Source organism: Cavia porcellus, unplaced genomic scaffold (genome assembly GCF_034190915.1).
Source record: "Cavia porcellus strain 051 isolate PalLab524CR breed Dunkin Hartley unplaced genomic scaffold, mCavPor4.1 scaffold_1, whole genome shotgun sequence".
In the NCBI taxonomy this organism is placed as follows: Eukaryota; Metazoa; Chordata; class Mammalia; order Rodentia; family Caviidae; genus Cavia; species Cavia porcellus.
Window position 1 is genome coordinate 140,873,965 of NW_026947484.1, and position 11,116 is coordinate 140,885,080.

Below are 11,116 nucleotides of genomic sequence, written 5' to 3' on the forward strand. Positions count from 1 at the left end.
CCTAAAATGTCATTTCTTTGTGGTAGAAACCTTCAAGCTTCTCTCCAGTTATTTTGAAATGTATAATTAATTGTTATAGATTATTTTTGCTCTACTGTTCTATAGACTATTAGAACTAGTCTTCCTACTCCCTGGTATTATGGTGCTTATTTGCTATCCTTTCTAAAGCGCTACTTTTCTTTCCTTGCTACTCTCTGTTCTACTATTTTTATGTGATCATCTTTAGCTTCTACAAATGAGAACCATGTGATATTTTTCTTTCTGTACCTGGCTTATCTCATTGACTGTGATGTCCCCAGTTCTATCTTTTTTATGCACAGAATTTTACTCATTTTATGACTTAATAATTTTCCATTGTGTGTATATACAGTAAAACTTTGGGTAGTGAACACTTCTGTTTATAGACAATTTGGTTTGCAAACAAGCATTTGCTTTTGTTCCCAAACTCTTCATTGGTAACAAACATAGCCACGATCATCTTCCCCACACTAACACAAATGTAGCCATCTTCCCAAAATCATAAAACAATTTAAGTTTATAAACCAAGACACCACTGTAAAATATTTTTCTGTATACATTCATCCATTAATAGACATCTTGGTTGATTTCTTATCTTGGTGATTATAAATAGTGCTGTGGGGAACATGGGTATGTAGGTTATTAATAACCTCTGACTTGTATATGAAGTCTTTCTTACAATTAAACTGAATTGGATCTCCATAAAATGGAGAATACAGTGAAATCTAGCCTATTGCACAGGTAAATTACTGTTCTTTTCAGACACAAAGTACACATGAATGAGATATTAACAAATATAAGGATGGCTTGATTGGCCCTATGCAGGGGCTATGCAGACCCTTTTGGAAAAACTGTATTGATATCTGACAGCAGAGTACATTGCACTAGCAGGGAATGTTTCTGAACACCTGAGAGATGCTTCACAAGGAACATACTCTTAAAGGATCACAGGCAACGTTTTCAGGGGCATAGTGATTTTGCAGTGACAGAGGGGCTACTTTTTCACCCTGAACTGTCTACCATACCCTACCCATGTAGGTTTATCTATGGATGGAGCCTGTGTTAATCAGGATCTTCAGAGAAATAAAACTAATAGCATCTATAAAAGGAATTTATTAGATTGGCTCACATGATGATAGTAGCCAAAAAGTTCCCAGTGGCTACCTGAAAAACTCATAAAGAGCCACAGGAGTCAAGCAACAATTCAGTGCAAGAATTAGAAAGCCAGAAAAAGAGAGAATGATGATGCAGCCTTCATCTTGAGAGTGAAGGCCCAACAGGGCTTTTGGTGTGAGCCTAAATACAAAGACATAAAAACTTAAAATCACATGTGCAAGGGCAGCAGTAAAGAATATGTTTTCTCTGAAAGAGTTAGGACAAGAGAAAAATAAATTTTCCCCTTCTGCTTTTTGTTAATCTGGATTCCCACCTATTGGATAGTGCTTCTGATGTTCAAAATGAGTCTTCCAAGTCCAATCTTCCCTAGAAATAGTCTCATAGACATTCAGAATTGTTGATACCCATAATTAACTTTCAACAGGCCCTGGGCCATGCACCACTGTCTTCTGATAAGCTAGGCCAGACATCACAGAAGGAGATCAGAAATCTCATAGAGCATATTATCCCTTAAATGTGGGGCACGTCTCAGAGGTGACCTGCCTTGCCTGTTTACCTCTTAACTCAAAGTCAAAAACACTGTCCTCCTCTGGAAACCTTTCCTGTCTTATAATCGTTTTATTCCTCCCATTGAGGGGGTATTTTCTGGGAAGGGAAAATGAGAAAAGCTACTATGGTGTTTATCCCAAGGATTTGTTCTATTTTTTTCACATATATTTGGTGCCACATAGTTGTCCCCTCTGAGGCTGGAGTCAAGAGGACATATAGTATTTTATCTGAGGATTTATTGTGGTATTTGAGGCCTAAACACTTGTATAAAAACCCTACTTGTTGAGACAGGAAGCTAAGCCTTTTAAATGTTTTCCAGACAATCTCATGTTTTCTTGACTTTCAATAAAAATTTATCTTGTAACAAGCCTACAACTTATATTTTTTTGCCCCATGGATTTCAACTGCATTCTATTAATTAATCTCCTTTAAAAATAACTTGAGAGGGGAGTGTGGTGGCACATTCCTCTAATCCCAGCACTCAGGAGGCTGAAACAGGAGGATTGCTACATAAATTAAAGACCAGCTGGGTTGTGGAGTGAGTTCAAGGCTAACCCAGACTACAGTGTGAGACCTTGTCTCAAAAAAAAAGGAGCTCTCATAGAGCCCTACACTATCTGCAGACCATATGTTTTCTCTCTTGTCTAGTAATTAAACTATAAACTTACATTACCTTCTACCATAATCTGCTTTTTGACATATTTCCCAGAGAATCTGTTGTTTCTCGTTTGGGCCTTTGCTTGTGCTGATACCTCTCCTTGGTGTGCCTTAACCTCTTGACTCCTCTACCCTCGGTTGTTCGCTATCAAATCAAGTCTATAAAAATGCAGAAAAAGGTGTTACTACATTCCCTTTGTAATATCTTTGTACTACAAATGACAACTGGATGTATAACACTTACTTTGTTGGTCTTTCTATTACAAGGTCATTGGGGACTGGACTCAAAATGGTGGGATAGAGATACCCAGCCCTTGCACGTCTTCAAGGAAGAATCAGAGTAGCAGGTGTATGCCTGCATTTTGACATGAGTGACTGGGAGAATACTGGACATTAGTAAGACAGAAATTGGAACTTTTAAGAATCAGAGACCTGAGACAGAAGCATTGTAAAGGAAACAAAGCACCTTGGCATTTGCCACCTCAACTCCACCAGGGGAGCAGAGTTTCTGCTACACATGTGAGAGCGTGGGAGTCTCAGCAAACGTTTGGCAGTCGATGGCAAGCCTATCTACTAGAAAGTTTCACAATCCTCACAGGCTTACAACCCGCCTAGGTGAGTAACCTGAAATCAGCAAGGTAGCTTCACTTTGGAAGAGGATTTCACATCTCCTAGTGATCTCTAGAGTACTCTAGCTAGGAGCTATCTTGAGAAGTGGGCTGTTGTCTAAATTTGAACTGCTCAACGGCTAGGAAATCCCTGCACATCCCCATTTCTGGGACTTCATGAACCTGTACTGCACTGGCTTGAGTGAAAATCATCCTGTGAGCTCAAGTTGTTCCAGCAGTAGTAGAAACCAACCTAAGCCTAGGTGGGGTCTTCATTATAGGGGACAGGTGTGACATAGAGGGGAGCTTCCCTCTAGAGCAAGAAGATGTAATTACCCTCTGAGATTAAGGGTGAAGCAAGCTGAGTGGATTGTTCTGCTGGTTCCATGCCTGAAGGCAGATGACCAGTGTTCCCACTATTTCTCCCCACTGCATTGGTTTCAAGCACTAGATACTGAAAAGGTGAGGCAGGAATATCTTGGTTTGTACTGCAGCATCACCCATGTAGATGTGCTGAGATGACCTTTAGTAACTCTGTAGTTTGAACTTTTGCTTTGCCCCAGAGCTTGCATGGCTGGGAGCACTGAGAGCAACTTTGCCCAGCTCTGGCCAAGGTCCCACTTCCCAGGAGGCATTATGACAATTAGCAGCAAAGTGGAATATCACAATTCCTACTTTCCTATCTACTTTCTTTACCTCAAACCCCTGAGACATAATTGTTATTAACATATTTCTTTTTCCAGACAACTTCTCCCATGTTTTTAAATTCCACATACTTAGCTCCCTCACAGTGGTTCCCATCTTTTTGAGTGTCGTTCCTCATTCCTCCCCATCCTAAGCCTAGCTCTTAGATACCTAACTTACTGTCTTGTCAGCAAGCTGTGACAACCATATAATTCCTCAATCACAACTGAATCCCCTTTCCCCATATGTTGCTATTGCTCCCACAAAATATCCTCTGAAAACTTACAGTACTAACCCTTCAACTCAAATAAAAGTACACCAGTAAAATCAGACTCCACATTGACCTTTTCTTCTCATCAACCACTATTTTCTCCTTTAACCTCTACCTTGGTGTCTAGCACTCCTCTCACCCAACCATTGTAGAACAACCACAAATAATAAATTGTCATGGTGTGCATAGAGAATAGATAAGAGAGGAAAGTGAAACAGGAGCACCTATCTTTATAAAACAAAAACTGCTGAAATTAAAAGATCAAATAAACACAAAGTCAGGAGGGGATTGTAACAGTCCAGTTTCACAAAGAGATCAACTAAACAACAAAACAAATTGCAGAGCCTTGACCATATGCAGTTAATAGAATATACATTCTTTTCAGCAGCAGATGGTGTTTTTACAAAATAAATCACATTCTGGTCTACAAAGCCAACTTAAATGAATATAAAATAATAATAATACAAGTTAACCAATGTATACTGTCAGTTCTCTGTGCAATAAAAATAGAAATCAGTGACAGGAGTCTTATAAAAGGCAAAAGCACCTGGAAAACTAACAGTATGCTTCTTTGATTTTAAAACAAAACAAAAGACTTCATGAACTTACATTGCACTGGCTTGAGTGAAAATCATCCTGTGAGCTTAAGTTGTTCCAGTAGTAGTAGTAGAAACCAGCCTAAGCCTAGTGGGAGTCTTCGTTATAGGGGACAGGTATGACATAGAAGGGAGCTTCCCTCTAGAATCAGAAGATGTAATTACCCTCTAAGGGTGAAGCAAGCTGAGTGGATTGTTCTGCTGGTTGCATGCCTGAAGGCAGATGACCAGTGTTCCCACTTTTTCTCCCCACCGCATTGGTTTCAAGCACTAGATACTGACGAGGTGAGGCAGGAATATCTTGGTTCATACTGCAGCATCACCCATGTAGATGTGCTGATGATGCAGATGTATGGTACAGAATTTCAACTCAACATAGCAGGTGTTTAACAATGGTTAATATATTGCATATTGTTATCTTCTACATAAGTTGCTCAGATTACAAGATAGAGGCATGAACAAATGATCAAAGGAATTGAAATTATCCCATGCATATTACCAGATTTCAGTGCAATGAAATTGGAAATTGATGGCAAAAGAAACCACAAGAACTTCATAAATGCATGGAAATTAAGTGACATCCTACTGAACAACCAATGGGTCACAGAAAATTAAAGAAGAAATTAGTTTTTGTAATTAAACAGTAACGCCAGTACAACATACCAAAACCTTTGGGACACAATGAAAGAAGTCCTATGAGGGAAATTTATAGCAATAAATACATATATCAGGAAAACAGCTCAAATAAACAACTTAATGATGAACTCTTCAGGCTTCTAGAAAAAGAGCAAGTCAAGTCCAGCACTCCTACAGGAGAAGTTATAAAGATCAGAACACAAATTAATACAGTGGAGACTAACAAAACAGTACAAGAAATCAGTGAGTCAAAGAATTGGTTCCTTGAAAGGCTAATTAAAGTTGACAAATCCTTAGCGAGTCTCATTTTTAAAAAAAGGAAAGACTCAAATCTACACAATTAGGAATGAAAAAAGATTAAATTGCAAAAGATCCTGCAGAAATACTGAAGATTATACATACTTCAAGAAATTATATTCTAATAAGGTGGACAATGTAGAAAAAATGGACATTTCTATATACATCAAGAAGTTGTATGCCAGTAAGGTGAAAAAATGCAGAAGAAATAGATTTCTAGATACTTATGAATTACTAAAGCTGAATAAAGAAGATACAAAAATTCCAAACAAACCAGTATCAGTGAATGCAATTGAAGATGTAACCAAAAATTTATCAACAAAGAAAAACCCAAGCCCTTATGGATTTACTGCTGAATTCTAAAAGAAATTTAGAGACATAATACTGCTACTCTTCAAACTCTTTAATGAAATAGAAAGGGAAGCAACTATTACCGAGATACCCAAATCAGAGAAAGACTCAACCAAGAAAGAACTATAGACCAATCCCCTAATAAATGTAGGTGCAAAAATCCTCAAAAAAGATAGTGGCAAAATGCAGCAAGTCATCAAGACAGTTATACACCATAACATGATTTATCACAGGCATGTGCAAATGGTTCAACATATGCAAATCAATAAATCTAATACACCTATTAACACAGTCAAGGACAGAAACCATATGTTCATCTCAATAGATGCAGAAAAGGCATTTGATAGGTCAACATCCATGTATAATAAAAGCCTTACAGAAAATTGCAATAGATGTCTTTGTCTCAATCTGATAAAAGCCATCTATGACAAACCAACAGCTGACACACTAAATGTACAAAAACTGGGAGCTTTCATTCTAATATCAGCAACATGACAAGGATGTCCACTGTCACCACTCGTATTCAATATAGTGCTGGAAACATTAGCCTAGTAATTAGATAACAGAAACAAAAGGAATAAACACACGAAAGGAAGAAATTAGATTATTTGCAGATAATACTCTATATATAAGACACAAAATTCCACTAAAAGACTAGATTTAATGACCAAATTTGTAGCATAGCTACATACAAAGTCAGCACTCAGAAATCTATAGCATTCCTCTATACAAATTACAAATTACAGACTCACTGAGAGACAAATTAAGGAAACAACACCTTTCACAGTTGCACCCCCCCAAATTGAAATACCTAGGAATCAATTTGACCGGAAGTAGAAGATGTCTACATTGAAAACTATAATACTCTCAAGAAGGAGATCAAAGAACTATAATACTCTGAAGGAGATCGAAGAGGATACCAGAAAGTGGAAATATAGCCCCTATTCACGGGTAGGAAGTACCCACAATAGCTTTTCAAGTGAGCCTGCAGAAATCCAATGGGTAACTTAAACAAGATGATAATGCTTGGCATCTCTGCCTTAGTATTGTGTCTGTCTCCTTAGTTGCTTAACCCTTATATCAGTTCTCATCTGTGCAGACATGCTGATCATTTTGATACAGGGAAATGAAACTTCCAACCTATTATATGTCTAGTATGAGTTTGTGTTCTCTAAAACTGAAGAATGAATTTTAGGAACATTGGAGATTGTCTTAGTTACTGTTTACTTATTGCTGAGACAAAATACCTGATGCCAAAAATTTGGGAAAGAAAGGTTTATTTCTTATAGTTTTTGGAGGTTTCAGTCCATACTCAGTTGGCTCCAAGGCAGGGTGACATGGCCAGGCCAAAGTTCATGGCAGCTGCAAACAGCAAGGTGGAAACTGGCAAAAGAGAGCCAGACACACCTTCTTCTGCCATTATATCACATCCTGGCTCCACCCCTGTGTGGGTGTAGCACTGACACCATCAATCCAAGCACTATACAATGAATCAATCACAGGTGCATAATGTAAATGCATGAGGCCTGGGGGCCAGCAACATAAACCAGGACATTCCACCCCTGGCCCCCAGGACTCATGTACATCTTTTAAACAAAAGACATTTAGTCCATCTCCAAGAGTTGCCAAAGTCCTAATAGTTTCAGCATTGCTGAAAAGTCCAAGTCCCAAGTCTCCTACAAGATCTATGACAAACTTAACTGTAACCGCCTGTACAAATGAAACAAGATTAAGAATTTCTGAAATTCAAAGGCACAAGATAAACATTACCATGCCAAAAGTTACAAACAGGGAAATCTATAGCATTGGGAATAAAGCAAGTTCAACATCCAGCAGGGCAAACATTAAGTCCTAGAGTTCCATGCTCAGCATTTGAAGTAATCTGGTTGCAAGCTCCAAAAGGCTTGCGTGATTCCATCCCCTTGGCACTTTCAGGGATTTCAGCTCCTGCAGCTTCTCTCTTAAATACTCTCTGCTCACTTTTTGCGGCTTTCCTTGGATGATCCATGTTCCTGGCTTTTCCAAACTTCTGGGGTCTCCACTGCACCTTTGGCTTCACCTTTACATCTTTATAAAATGCCCACTCAAAGGCACACTGCTTGGCTTCCCAGGCCCTTTGCAGTCGAGGTGGAAGCTGTCTTACCCTCAGAATTTGTACATTTTCCTTGTACCTAAAATCAGCACCATGTGGATACTGCCAAGGTTTGCTGCCATCTGGAGCAGTAGTCAGGCTTTTCTCTTTCTTGGCTGTAAGGGTTGATTGCCTGGATCACTGGGCTCCTTGAACCTGATTGTGAAGAAAAGCTTCTCTATGTTGCTGCCATTCTGAAACCTCATGTGGCATGGTGCTCTGCAGCTTTCTCTTCTGAACAAATTCTTTCACTTTGCAGTTTTGAGGCAAAGAGTGGAGACCTGTGGCTTCCTGGGTTGCCCCAGGTACATCTTTCTTATCTCTTTGTTTCTCCTCAGCAGTCAAAGTCTTAACCCTGTCTTTACAATCCACAGCTTTCCTGGAATTTTCCTCCTGGCCAAATTCACAGTGTTGTAAATTATCCTGCTGGGCTCTTTGCTTTTCTGCAACATAAAGCTGGCTAAAAGCCCCCAACAATAGCCATGCCACAGCTTCAACATTTGACTGCTTTGAAATTTCCTTTTCTAGATTAATCAGTCCATTGCCCTTTGTTTCAGTCTCAGGCAAAGTCTCTGGGCATAAGCAAAATGCAGACAAACTTTCTGGCAAGCTATAATACACATGGTGGGGAGTCCAACAACTGATGCAGTCCTTCCCAGCAGAAACCTACCAAGCTTGGTCTTTACCATGAGGCTTTCTATCAGTCTTCTGGTCTCCTGAGTTCTGACCAGAATCTCCTTACAGAATAGCCTGAGCTGCTCCAGCTCTCTGCATCCAGGTGACCTGTCTGAACCTTTCCAAACTCTGCCCATAAGCCATTTCCAAAGCCTCTTGAAAAGCATGGTCACATATAGTCACAGCAAACGAGCCCACTCTTGGTACCAAATTCTGTCTTAGTTACTTTTTACTTGTTGCTGAGACAAAATACCTGATGCCAAAAGTTGGGAAAGGAAAGGTTTATTTCTTACAGTTTTTGGAGGTTTCAGTCCATACTCAGCTGGCTCCAAGGCAGGGTGGCATGGCAGGGCCACAGTTCATGGTGACTGCCATTACATTACATCCTGGATCCACCCCTGTGTGGGTGTAGCACTGACACCATCAATCCAAGCACTATACAATGAAACAATCACAGGTGCATAATGTAAATGCATGAGGCCTGGGGGTAACCGACATTAAACCATGACCAGAGATTAAAAGCAGAATATATTTACTGAGAGAAAGAAAGCTTCAGTCCGAGAGAGAGAGAGAGAGAGAGAGAGAGAGAGACAGAATAGGACCAGAGTGGGTTACCAAAGATTGTCTTTTCTTGGGACTTTTATAGAGTAAAACCACAAAGTGAGGCAGGTCTAAGGTGGGGGAAACATGGGAACTCACAAGGCAGGTGGGTATGAGGTAGGACAAAACTATGATCAATCAGCAAGATTAATTGCTCAAGTAAAATTGACTGAATTGGGGACAAATGGAGAAGTGAATCATGTAGCAAGTGGATATCCTTAAAGAGGAGAGACTCTTGTGGTAGGGCGTTGGAATGGTGACTCCTGGTTTCCTCGGGGTGATAGAGAACTATTTAGAATGTCAGTCCTTAGGATGTGGGTGTATTTTGTTTGATCTTTTGTTTTGAGGCCTGGCCCACAGAGGGAGGTGTCCGTCTTCTCCAAGATTGCAAGGTATAAGCCTTCTGCACTGGCTTTTTTTTCTTTTTTTTTTTTTTTTGTACTGGGGATTGAACTCATAACTTTGTGCTTGCTAGGCAGGAATTGTGCCACTGAGCTAAATCCCCAGCCTCTGACACTGGCTCCTTCAAGGACCTAGCCCTGCCTAACTGCCTAAAATATTTTTGTCTAACTCAGTTGCCTGTAACAATTTGAGAGCTGTTTTGTCCAAAATTCTAAGAAAGGTTAATCTGACCTAGATTTGCTTAGTCTGTCTCTCCCACCCTCACTGTTAAAGACACCTATCGCTGCCATGACCAGTGTTATGGTTTGTGTCTGGATGCCTCTCCAAAGCTTCATGCAGTCATGGAGGCAGGCTTCTAGCATTTGTGACTGATTCATGGTCTAATGCTGGGATTATGGGTGTGGCTGCTACATTCAGTGGGTGAGACTTACATATAATATTAGGGACAGAAATAGTCTCCTGTGCTCCTCCTTTTTGCTCTTGCTGCTTTTGCTGTTTCTGCCACCATGAACTGTTGCTTTCTACCATGTGCCACCCTACCTTGGACCCAGCAGATTATGACTGAAATCTCCACAGACTGTGAGCTAAATAATTCTTTCCTGCCTGAATTTTGAGCATCAAGTATTTTGTCTCAGTAATGATAGAAAAGTAACCAAGACAGCCAGAAATATAAGGCTATGAAAGGAGTCAAAAAGGCTGGCCTCAAGTTCTTGAAAGATCTCTGCCTATTCCCAGAAAAGACAAGAATATTCCCCCCTTTATTAGCCTGTCTCTCGCCCTCATTGTTCCTATCTTATGTTTGCAGTTCTCAGTACCCTTGGAGTACAGAGGCTGATTTGTGAGCCAAACTCCCTCTTCTTCACTCTTCTTTGACTAATGAATAAAGCAATTTTTTTCTCCCCAATATTCATCTCTTGGACAGCTTCCAAACCTGAGTTTGGTAGTTAGAGGAGTGTCCTGGTATTGAACACATTGTTGGGGGTGGGGGCTGGCATTCCCTGATCACATGGGAGAGGGACAAGAGGACTCTGTGGCTGTGAATCTTTTTATTTGCATGTCCGTGATTTGTATCCTTAATAAACTATGGTGTGAGGATAGTGATTTCAGTGAGTTCTGTGAGTCATTCTCCTGAATTATCAAACCTGGAAAGCTTCATATAAATTCATATCTGTAGTCTGACCTGGAAAGCCTGGCAACCCCCGTTTATGGCTGGCATCTGACAGTCTTCAGATAGTGCCAGAATTGAACTGAATTGTAAGATTCCTACTTGGAGTCAGAATATAAGATGTATAAGGACAATTATACTAAAACTAGACAAAATGGGATGAAAAGTTAAAATCACCAAACAATGTAAAGACAAAATATACAATTTTTAGAAAAACATAGCACAGAAGTCCATTTGTATCCACAAACAGAGTAGGTAAATATGTAAATAAAAAATTAGAAATCCAAGGAAATGGAAAAGAAGTCTTTTAGCTTTAGCTACAGCTATTGGGCAAATTCTTATATATTTGTCTTATATATT

The 11,116-nt window shown here is 39.7% G+C and overlaps 1 protein-coding gene across 3 annotated transcripts in view; it reads left to right on the forward strand.

Moving 5' to 3' along the window:
• Chd1l (chromodomain helicase DNA binding protein 1 like) overlaps window positions 1-11,116 on the forward strand; it is a 93,587-nt gene that overhangs the window by 73,261 nt on the left and 9,210 nt on the right. Inside the window, exons 24-25 of one of the 3 annotated variants that reach the window (XR_010049894.1) lie at window positions 2,608-2,955; window positions 5,002-10,692. The gene's annotated coding sequence lies outside the window, so the exon portion shown is untranslated. Of the gene's footprint in view, window positions 1-2,607; window positions 3,914-5,001; window positions 10,693-11,116 lie in introns of those variants that run through there. The other 2 variants (XR_010049893.1, XM_063256753.1) reach the window with 2 other exon arrangements.